We start from the raw sequence: 12,428 nt of genomic DNA on the forward strand, positions 1-12,428 counted from the left end.
AGGACACCTAGAAATTCTCTATGCAAAATACAATGTTATTTCACTTGACTCTGGACAAGTTTTGGAGTTTAATTATGCTATTTTTCATTTTTTTCTTTGAACTCTACAGTCTGGAGCATTGCACTTAGTTGAAATAGAAAACCTCAGTTACCGGGTTATGGTCTGAAACACTCCTAAGGGTGATCACTTGAACCCAAAAGACAACTGGAGCAATACCTGAATTAAAGAAAGACATAAAAAGTTTGCCTCTACAAAAGCAAAGATAACTTAAATAGAATTCTGAATACACAGAATCAAAGGTTAGGGTTAGAAAGGACCTTAAGATTATCTAGTTCCAACCGCCATGCTGTGGACGGAGACGCCTCACACTAGACCGTGTTGCCCAAGGCTCTGTCCAACCTGGCCTTGAACACTGCCAGGGATGAAGCATTTACCACTTCTTTGAGCAACCTGTTCCAATGCCTCACATGAATAAACAGAAGCATTAGGAAGCAAAGCACTTTGCCAGAAAGTTTACTGGGCCAAATCATGGGTATCCTATTCACCTAAAAAGGCTGCTCTGATCTTAGGCAGTGGATCAACACTGAAAGTTTAACCCTATATTTTGTTAAATTGTTCACATGTATAGGACTACTGGAACTTGCCTGAATATATAATTGCAGTATTTTAATAACTATATCAGATTCTATTATGTAAAATGATACATAACCACACTTTAACAGAGCTAAATGTCAATTTGTTTTAGTTCAGTTTTGAATATTCACAGGCTCACAGAATGCTTAGGACTAGAAGAAATCTTGAAGACTACCTAGTCTAACCCACTGCCATGGGCAGGGACAGCTTCCACTAGACCAGGTTGCTCAAAGCCACATACAACCTGGGCTTGAACACTGCCAGGGATGGAGGCACCAAAGCTTCTCTGAGAAACTTGTTTCAGTGCCTCAGCACCCTCACAGCAAAGAGTTTCTTCCTGTTGTCCAATCTAATCTTTCCTAATGTCTAATCTAAATCTACCCTCTTTCAGTTTAAAGCCATTACCCCTTGTCCTATCCCCAGATGCCCTTGTAAGAAAAGTCCCTCTCCAGATTTCCTGTCAGCCCCTTTAGGCACCGGAAGCTGCTCTAAGGTCTCCCTGGAGCCTTCTGTTCCACAGGCTGAACAAGCCCAGCTCTCTCAGCCTGTATTCACAGGAGAGGTGGTTCAGCCCTCTGAGCATCTTTGTGGCCTTCACCTGGACTCAGAGCAACAGGTCTTCACCCTTCTTATATTGGGGGACCTAGAGCAGAATGCAGTACTCCAGGTGGGACTCTCACAAGAGCAGAGTGGAAGAATCCCCCCCCTCAACCTCATGTTTCTTGTGATGCAGCCCAGGATATGACTGGCTTCCTGGGCTGTAAGCGGACAGAGGTCATGTTGAGTTATTCGTCAACCAGCACCCTCAAGTCCTCCTCAGGGCTGCTCTTAATTAATTTTCTGTCAAGCTGTAGTTTTGCCTGGGGTTGCCCAGACTTAGGTTGTACTTGACCTTGTTGAACTTGAGGTTCCCATGAGATCACTCATATTTATCTATTATTATAAATTCAGTTTGATTCTGCTCTTGCTTTCATAGGTGAAATTATGACTAAATTATTAAAAATATGATCAGAAACTCTGTCTTCATCACGCAGTTTTTCAGTACAGACTCTTAATTGTGGCAATTTCCAGTCTCTACATACTTTTTTTTTTTAAGGTATTTTGTTCCAAGTGTGTATCTACTGATTTTTAATAAATATAATAATATATAGTATATAGTATATAATATAATACATATATTTTATATAATAATATAATAAATATAGAGTCTATAATATAACAAATATAATATTTGTTTAAGAAAGCAAAAAATTAAGCAAAGCAATATCCAGTGACGGCTTTGGCTAATCTAAAAGACAGACCTCCTAAATCCTTGTTAGCTTCTCTCTCAGGAAATCTAGGAGTTGGCACCTGCTGCAGTAGCAGCTGTTCTCACATGTCTTACAGATGGCTGTGGAAAAGGAAATCAAATCCCCACTGAATGCAGACCTTTAATGAAAACTGTATAAAATCCTGAACCAGCTGACATCATCTCCAGACTTGCATTTTGCATGGACACAAAGACTCAAATCTGTCTGGATCCTGCATTTGCCAGGTGAGTGTGTCACCAGATGCGCCTGATCGCGGGTCACAGGTGGCATTCAAGGCTCCTGGCTGGGAGCCGAGAGTATCCTTCAAGAGAGCTATAGCATTGATCTCACCATCCTACTTCATTTAAAAACATCTATATAAATGTTATGTATTTCTACACTGATATATAAACATGTAAGTGTAACACTTATTAAAATAGTTTACAGAGAGAATATCTGTATAAACATATATAAGACTATAAGAATACACGGTGAATGAACTATATATAGTTTCTACAGAGGGAACTGTTCTGACTACTGAATGTGTACTGAACTTAAACATCTAAAGAAATAGGAGACCTAACTAGGAATGCTGGCTTATAGAAAGAATTCAACAGTAAAATGTTTTGGCAACATAGCAGCAGGACAGGTAGAGAGGTACAAGTCTGAAAGACTGCTGAAAGTTAAATACTGTTAAAGGCAGAGCAGCAGGTTGAAGTTTCAGAGTGTGGTTTTCAGCTGTAGGATGCAAGACATGATTTAAAAATATCAGCAAGGTCAGAAAGTGTTTTATGTGCACTATAACTTCAAATAAAGCTTTTGGTTTATAGGGTCTCTGTGTTCATGTTTATATATCTATTCTTTTCCAGATTATATATACTAAAAAGACTATATTCCATGTAATTCTGTTCAATTTCTAGCAGATTACTCATATGAAAAAAGCTGAGAAAATAAGTGGTTTCTAGTCAGTTTGCACACAGAACAGATATCTACAATGTGCTTCTGCACATCCTAACATGAAAACTTGGGTTTGTCATCAATGATTGATCATTTCAGTATGGCTCTCCAAATACGCCTTTGTTACACTTCTATTGTTGTCATAGTGGCCTCAAAACTTTTAAACCTGTAACAGGTGAGATAATTCACTTTGCGATGAAGTGACTTTCCTTTCCAACCAGGTGAAGGAATAGGAGCCACTCTTCCTTGCTCCTGCCAGCTATCCCTGCAAGAGGGATATACCTGTCTTCAAGAGTGCAGAACCTGGTACCATTGCATAAAGACCAATTCCTCTTGCAAAAGTTCAGATGCAACAGGGACAGCTAAGCCTCATACATTTTACACCCCTTGTCTCTCATACTTTTAAATCCTGAAAAAAAAAAAAGTCTACAGCACAAAGTTCAGTAGATAAGAAGGGTTGAAACATAAATAAAATATGAATGTAAAATAGATGCAGTTATTATACCACAATATAACAATAGTACATAGGAAACAGTTCATTTTCATATCAAGATCAATATTAATATAAATTAATTTGAAAAGAAATACAGGTCATCCGTCTGTAATGCTCTAGACTTTGGTGCTGAAGCAAATTTGTGTTGTGTCTATTCTGATGATGAAGGAAGGAATCTTGCTGCCCTGTTGCAGAGGGCAACCTACACCCATATTGCACTTTTTTCTTGCTAGAAAGACTGTGCTGTATTTTTATTATAGACTGTTTATGATAGCTAATGAAAAAAGTCTGTTTTGATAATTTTCATCCATCTTACACAGCCTTTCAAAGTTTCTTACTGCCTTGTCCAAATTCTTCTTGCATCTTCATTATGTTCCTATTGGGAAAGTGCATATTCAAGTAGTAATAGATTTTTTAAAAATAATTTGGGTGATTTTGGTGCTGAACATATGCAAGAGAAGACCCTATAATTTTAGAAGTATCTAACTGAACTAGCACAGTATACAGGTTTTTTTTGTTTGTTTGTTTTTGGTTTTGGTTTTTTTTTTAATGAGCTTTAGCAGATTTATGGTTACTTAATGGTTATGGCTTACCCCATTTGTGGTTACCTAAAATGACCATTGTAAATCACAATCCCTAGCAGGAAACAACAATAATTTCTTTATGCTCTGAAAATGTATTAAAATACACAAACACTGCTCAGTTTTAAAACATGATATTGGGCTTAAAGCCAAAATGGCTCCCAAAGCAGACAACTCAGTATCTTTTTATCTTCAGAGAATTTATATGCACATAATACTAATAGTTGATCCTATAGCCAAAACCTATCCCCCTAGAAATGGTTTTGTAAACCAAACAACCCGTTACTTAGTTTCCTATTATAGTGAAGCCAGCGGCGAGGAATTTTCCTATAGTTTGAGCAGGAATGGTGTATTCGTCCAGTGCAAATCCAGATACATCTGTATGTGTGCAGGACCAACCCTCCACATGCTCTCAGGTTTTTTGCAGACTGGACACAAGATCTTGGTGCAGCTGAAAGATAAGTCATTGCCTGTGGTCAAGGGAAGGTTACAGCCATCTCACTGCTACTACTCAGTACACAAATATGGGCAAGAGATGAAATACAGTCTCTTTTTTTGTGTCATCACCAGATCACTCTATTTTTTAATTACGTCTGCACAGTTTTCTCCTTGGTATTAACTTGCAAAGTTAATATATAGAACTTTAGATTTCCTTCAGAGGCTGTTTAAACACTTCCCAAATGCCAGGATCCTGCTGATCTGACCAGTATTTAGCTGATACTCAGCACCTTTAAAGCTCAAAAATATCCTTGCCCTTGCTTGGCAACTACATCGCCCATTAAAATCCAGGTCTTTGTTACTAAATGGACATGAGATAAGTATGTTTATGAGATAAATTACTTGAGATAAAATAAGGAATCTCCTGAAAAGCAGACAATTGAACCTAAGTCCCACAAGGATATCTTATAACCCTTAGCATTACTTCTTCTTCCGAAAAAAAAAAAAAAACCAAAACAAAGAACCCCACAAAACCTTACAAAACTAATCTGCTTCTGTATAGATTTTTGTGGTACGAAAACGTACAGCTGTATTTAACCAAGCCTTTACAAGATCATTAAGCTGCCTTGCAATTATTAGTTTCTGCGTTGTGTTTAGTTTTTTAAACGATTTTCATAATTACAATAAACATACATGGGAACGTTGAACCTACCAGGCAAGGCACTGTCCTCTATCACAAAGAGCATATTACTGCCATCTGGGTGCAGGAGATATACTGCAAGGCGCACCAGTACATTTTCATAGAAAACCTAGTTTTCTGTGAAACGGTGGACTTTCTATTTCTGTTTTACCATATTTCAGACATTTCATCCAGCTGTTCTTTATAAAGTTAAATCAGGGCCATTCCAAACTAAGCAATAAATAGGGCATCTCTAATTTTCAGGAAGCTCTAATTTTCAAGAGCTAGATTAAGCAATGTAGAGTATTTGTATCAAATATCACATAGTTCCATCAATCTGGCAATTGGAGAAGTGCACAGTAGGGTTTAGCTCTAATGAGGCTGAGCAGAAGAGGAAAACAATCTCATTACTGGTCCCATAATATTTTGCCCTCTTACCTTATTATTCATTTGGAAAAGAGAGGAGAATTTATAAAATTTTGCCAAACGCTCTTCCCAGTCATGTCTCTATAATGCAACTTTATATTTCACTTATTTTACCGTATTTATTTTCATACATATAGATGTGTTAAAAATTATTTATAATCAATGCCTGCACATTAAGAAAAACATACTATAAAAGGGATACTATTGCAAGAAAAATAATGCATCAGCTCAGATTTATAGAGACATCTAGCCATGTGGCTAATAGGAGATGCCAATGAAAAAATGTAAAGAATAGCCTTATCATTAAACTTGCATAGAATAAACTTCCAACCTCCAGCAATATTTGGGTCAGAGAATTCCTGAATAAAAAGCTGTAACTAATATTGACAGCAGGTGATATCAATTATAAGACAAAAAACGTCTTTTGATTTTTGTTCATGAAGTTTTTAATCCATAGGGGTTATTTAACTCTAGTCAAAAGGCATTCTTTTTAAATGTGTGCACTGACTGCCCTTTTACTACAGTGATTAGTAATTCTATTCCCATGGAATTTAAAAACACTAAGATACAGCATTAAGCTTTTGAAATTTCTCCACAATTATAGATATGAGCTACTGTCAATGCCCAGAAATGTTGAGATCCTGTTATAATTTTTGTATTGTCATAGTTACTGTGCAACTATTTTTTGTTTCAAACGTCATTTACTTGCAAGAAGAAAATCCTCTAAATGTAGTACAACCTAGACAGTATAAACCTACCTAGTTTTTAAGTTATTGGAATACCTAAAATAACCTGTGTCAAATACAAAATGGAATGCATTTTTCATATCCTAAAAGATGAAAAAAAAAAGATGAACCAAATTTGTAGACCTTTCCCAAAAGTTCAAATCTGTACATTAAGTATGAGATGCTACACGATACAAGGATTTTTGTTTCTTCTTAAAGTTACCTAGAGGTGCGAAAGGATATGTAGAACATCACGACATCTGCCGACCTTAAAAAAAGGTATAATGATATTTCCTGTGACAGAAAAGATGACAAGTTTCTGATTTTGACAATTTAGGGCCTCTTCTGTATCCCAAATTGTTCTGAAGTATAACAGTAATTTTATTTGTAAATATAATACAATATATACAATATAGTTCCCCTTCTCACCCCATTTTATTTGTGATACTTAAACATTTCTGTGTGAGCAGAACCTTTGCAGTTCATTTTTAATAATGAATGCATTGCACTTGAGGGCAAAATGTTTTTCACACAAATTTGGAAACTATGAATTGTCTCCGCTGTTTCCCCAGGAAACCACTCTGAGCCTAATCTCTCTGGGCAACTGTAGTAGAGGAGCATGTGGTGCCAATGCTTTATTACTGGCATGGATAAAGAACTTTTCACATAAATTATAATTTAAAAAAGATTACCATAAAATCAAATCTGGAGACTTGTGAAGACCTCCCGCATCTCTGATAACATCCATAATAATAGCAGAAATACAAAAATAGCTTATTTCATCTTCTGCATTTCACAGATCTCGACATACACCAGTTAAATATGAGCAGAAGGAGCTAGCCAAGAGGGCTTGGGCTGCTGGGCTCATTGGGGCTGTGAGCTGGCAGCCTGCAGAATAGCATAGATGAGAAACCTGCCAAGGAAATTGACACTGATATGAATACGAACATTTTATGCAGATCAAGGGATAATGAACACCATGAGGCAATCTTTGCTCTTCCAAAAACCTCCCTTAGATCATTAAAACCCATAAAGAGAAGAATAGCTTCATCTGACCTCATAAAAGCTAAGTCTTTTCTTTCAAGGTTGTCAGCATATTCCCATCCTGCTGGTTATGCCTGCTGGGGCATAGCTACGAATTTATCTTCACTGTTAAATATTTTGGGAGGCAGCATCTCATCTGTCTTTGAGAGAGATTCATTTCAGAATGGCATTGTGGCATGGGAGATTCACGGGAAGAGATTTCCACATGACATCTTCCCCAAATGCCCAAACCCTGATTTGTGTTAGAATACAGAATTTCAATAAAACCTGTAAAATTCCTTTGATGTTCTGATCAGCATTAGAGTGACAAAGAAGATACACTTTGCATCTGGACATGAATGCTACATCTCAGCCTTACAGTAACAGAAAACACAAAATCATAGAATAGTTAGGGTTGGAAAGGACCTCAAGATCACCTAGTTCCAGCCCCCCTGCCATGGGCAGGGAAACCTCACACTAAACCATGTCACCCAAGGCTCTGTCCAAACTGGCCTTGAATACTGCCAGGGATGGAGCATTCACAGCTTCCCTGGGCAACGCATTCCAGTGCCTCACCATACTCACAGTAAAGAATTTCTTCCTTATATCCAATCTAAACTTCACTTGTTTATGTTTGAAGCTATTACCCCATGTCCTGTCACTACAGTCCCTAATGAAGAGTCCATCCCCAGCATCCTTGTAGACCCCCTTCAGATACTGGAAGGCAGCTATGAGGTCTCCATGCAGCCTTCTCTTCTCCAGGCTGAACAGCCCCAACTTTCTCAGCCTATCTTCATATAGGAAGTACTCCAGTCCCCTGATCATCCTCGTGGCCCTCCTCTGGACTTGTTCCAATGGTTCCATGTCCTTTTTATGTTGAGGATACCAGAACTGCACACAATACTCCAAGTGAGGTCTCACGAGAGCAGAGTAGAGGGGCAGGATCACCTCCTTCGACCTGCTGGTCATGCTCCTCTTGATGTAGCCCAGGATACAGTTGGCTTTCTGGGCTGCGAGTGCACACTGAAGCTGGCTCACGTTTATTTTCTCATCAACCAACACCCCCAAGTCCTTCTCCACAGGGCTGCTCTGAATCTCTTCTCTGCCCAACCTGTAGCTGTGCCTGGGATTGCTCCGACCCAGCTGTAGGACTTTGCACTTGGCATGGTTAAATTTCGTAAGGCTGGCATCAGCCTACCTCACAAGCGTGTCGAGGTCCCTCTGGATGGCATTCCTTTCCTCCAGTATATCAACCGAACCACACAGCTTGGTGTCATTGGCAAACTTTCTGAGGGCACACTGAATCCCACTGTCCATGATACTAACAAAGATGTTGAACAAGACCGGTCACAGCACCCATCCCTGAGGGACACCACTCGTTACTGGTCTCCAGCTGAACATGGAGCCATTGACTACAGCTCTTTGCATGCGGCCAGCCAGCCAGTTTTTTATCAACTGAGTGGCTCACCTATCAGACTGATGTCTCTCCAATTTAGAGACAAGGATGTTGTGTGGGACAGTGTTGAACGCTTTGCCAGGTAGATGACATCAACTGCTCTATCCCTGTCCATCAGTTCTGTAGCCCCATCATAGAAGGCCACCAAATTGGTCAGGCAGGATTTCCCCTTAGTGAAGCCATGCTGGCTGTCACCAAGCACCTCGTTGTTTTTCATGTGCCTTAGCATGCCTTCCAGGAGAATGTGCTCCAAGATTTTGCCAGGCACAGAGGTGAGACTGACTGATCTGTAATTCCCCGGGTCTTCCATTTTCCCCTTCTTGAAAATGGGGGTTATATTTCCCTTTTTCCAGTCATTGGGAACTTCACTTGACTGCCATGATTTTTCAAATATGATGGACAGTGGCTTAGCAACTTCATTACCAGCTCCTTCAGGACCCGCGGATGGATTTCATCAGGTCCCATGGACTTGTACACGTTCAGGTTCTTAAGATGGTCTCAGACCAGATCCTCTCTTACAGTGGGTTCAAGGTCTTCATTCTCACAGTCCCTGCGTCTGCCCTTCAAGACTTGGGTGGTGTGGTCAGAGCATTTGTCAGTGAAGACTGAGGCAAAGAAGTCATTAAGTACCTCAGCCTTCTCCAAATCCAGGGTAGCCAGTTCTCCTGATAGCTTCCGGAGGGGGTCTATGTTGTCCCTAGTCTGTCTTTCATTCACTATGTACCTCTAGAATCCCTTTCTGTTATCTTTAACATCCCTAGCCAAGTTTAATTCTAACTGGACCTTAGCTTTCCTAACCTGGTCCCTAGCTTCCTGGACAACAGCCCTATATTCTTCCCAGGCCACCTGTCCTTGCTTCCACCTTTTATAAGCCTCTTTTTTCCTTTGATTTTTTCTCAGCAGCTACTTATCTATCCAAGGAGGTCTCCTGGCCCTTCTGCCACACTTCTTTCTAGTTGGGATGCAACACTCTTGAGCTTATAGCAGGTGATCCTTGAATCTCAACCAACAGTCTTGTGCCCCTCTGCCCTCTAGGGCTCTATCCCATGGAACTTTACTAAGCAGGCTCCTGAAGAGGCCAAAGTCTGCTCTCTTGAAGTCCAGGGCAGTGAGCTTGCTGCACAGTCTTCTCTTTGTCCTGAGGATCTCAAATTCAACCATCTCATGATTGCTGCAACCAAAGCTGCCCTGAAGCATCACATTTCCAACAAGCCCCTCCCTGTTGGTGAGGTCAAACATAGCACCTCTCCTTGTCGGCTCCTCTATTACTTGTGGAAGGAAGTTGTCTTCTACACAATCAAGGAACCTCCTGGATTTCTTGTGCCAGGCCGTACCATCCCTCCAACGGATATCAGGGTGGTTGAAGTCCCCCATGAGAACAAGGGTCTGTGAGCGTGAGGCTGTTCCTATCTGTCTATAGAGTGCTTCATCCACAGGTTCTCCTTGACCAGGTGGTCTGTGACAGATCCCCACAGTAATGTCTCCCATGGCTGTTTTCCCTTTAACCCTGATCCACAGACTCTCTGGGGACAGGTGAGCAGTCAGAGTTCCATACTCTCCAGCCCATCCCTAACATAAATAGCAACTCCCCTTCCCCGTCTGCAGGGCGTGTCTTTTCTAAAGAGCCTGTAACCTTCCATTCCAACACTCCTCGTAGGAGCCATCCCACCTTGTTTCTGTGATGCCTATTATATCATACCCCCATAAACATGCACACATCTCTAATTCCTCTTGTTTGCTCCCCATGCTACAGGCTTTTGTATATAGGCATCTGAGCCAAGCTCCAAATGAAGCTGGCTCATTGGCTGGAGCGGCTGGAATATCTCTACATTGCTCGGAGCATTTATTATAGGTGCTGGCAACTGACTGTGTGTGTTGGGATGGAATGATGCCCCCTCCCTCAACACATCTAGTTTAAAACATGTTTTCCTGATTATTATAATTTTTCCTAGCATTATAGATACACACATTTAGAATTTATAAAGTTTTCCAGGGTTTTAAATAAAAAAAACCAAACAAACAACAACCTGCTTACAGAAATCCTTCTTTCCTTTTGATGTGTCATGCAGATATTGAACATAGAAATAAATGAATCTGCTGGCATGTTTCTTCACCTGTTGGCAAGGTCTCTCTCTGTTCCCCACTCAGAAAATGGCTTAGACCTGGAGCATTGCCTTAGGCACTGTATTTGCTCTCATTGCAGGGGCGGCTGGGTACAGGGCTATTCATCACATAAAACCTCAGTTTTTGTTCTTTGCTTGCTTCTGCTTATCCAGCACACCATCCAGGTGTGCCTGCCCAGAAGTCATTCCTCCTCCATTTCTCCAACCTCTTCCTCCTCTGCAGTATTGACCATACTACAGACTTTTTAGGTGACTTCAGCCTACAACCTGCAAGCCCTGTTTTACCCTGACCTCCCTTCTAGCCATGTGCATTAAGTTGTAATGGGAATCTATAACATGACTTGTCTAGATACAGCTCATAATGAAGAATTCATATATAAACTTTTTTCAGAGGACGTATTTTGTCTCGTACTCTGGTTAATTGCTCCTCGAAACTATGGCAAAGGCCATACTTGGTTATTGCTGCTGGTGTGAGAGAGACCATTCACTTTCATATCCCATATCATGTCACACAAAATTTATCAGAATTTATCTTACAAGCACTTCTTTCTTGCAGATATCACATTTCCAGCATTAGAATTACTGTCAGATTGCTAGCAACACAGACAAGGAATCAGTGAAACTGAGAAAGTGTTTTGCACTATTCCCACTCTGTCAGTCAGCACTTTGTAAAGCCCTGACAGAATGATAGAATGGTTAGTGTTGGAAGAGACCTTACAGATCATCTAGTTCCAGCCCCTGTGCCACGGGCAGAGGAGCCTTCCAGTAGACCAGCTTGCACCATACAACCTGCCTTTGAACATTCCCAGGGATGGGCAGCCACAACTCTCAGCAATCTGTCCCAGTGTCTCACCACCCTCATAGTGATTTTTTTCCCAATGTCTAGTCTAAATCTCCCCTTTCAGTTCAAGCCATTACCTCTTGTCCTATTCCTACATGCCCTTGAAAAAGGTCCTTTCCAGATTTCTTACAGGTCCCTTTTAGGTACTGGAAGCTGGTCTAAGGTCTCCCCAAAACCTTTATTTCCCCAGGCTGAACAAGCCCAGCTGTCTCAGCCTGTCTTTGTAGGAGAGGTACTCTAGCCTTCTGATCACCTTTGTGGCCCTCCTCTGGACTCTCTCCAAGAGGTCCACATTCCTCTTGTGTTGAGGGCTCCAGAGCTGAACGTAGTACTCTGGGAGAAGGGAATCTTACAAGAGCAGAGTAGAGGGGAAGAATCATCTTTGTTGACCTGCTGGCCATGCTTCTTGTGATACAGCCCAGCATACAGTTGGCATTCTACGCTACAAATACACACTGATGGCTCATGTTGAGCTTCTCATCAACCAACACCCCCAAGTCCTTCTACTCAGGAATGCTCTCAATCTATTCTCTACCAAGTCTGTAGTTGTGCCTGGGATTGCCCAGCCTCCAGTGGAGGACCTTGAACTTGGCCTTGTTGAACTTCAGGAAATTTGTGGAGATCCACCTCTCTAACCTATCAAGGTCTCTCTATATGGCATCCCTTCCCTGCAGCATGTTGATTGCACCATACAGCTTGGTATCATTGGCAAACTTGCTGAGGGCTCACTAAATCCCACTGTCCATGTGGCCAACAAAGATGTT

The sequence above is a fragment of the Lathamus discolor genome, chromosome 3, assembly GCF_037157495.1.
Source record: "Lathamus discolor isolate bLatDis1 chromosome 3, bLatDis1.hap1, whole genome shotgun sequence".
Taxonomy (NCBI): Eukaryota; Metazoa; Chordata; class Aves; order Psittaciformes; family Psittacidae; genus Lathamus; species Lathamus discolor.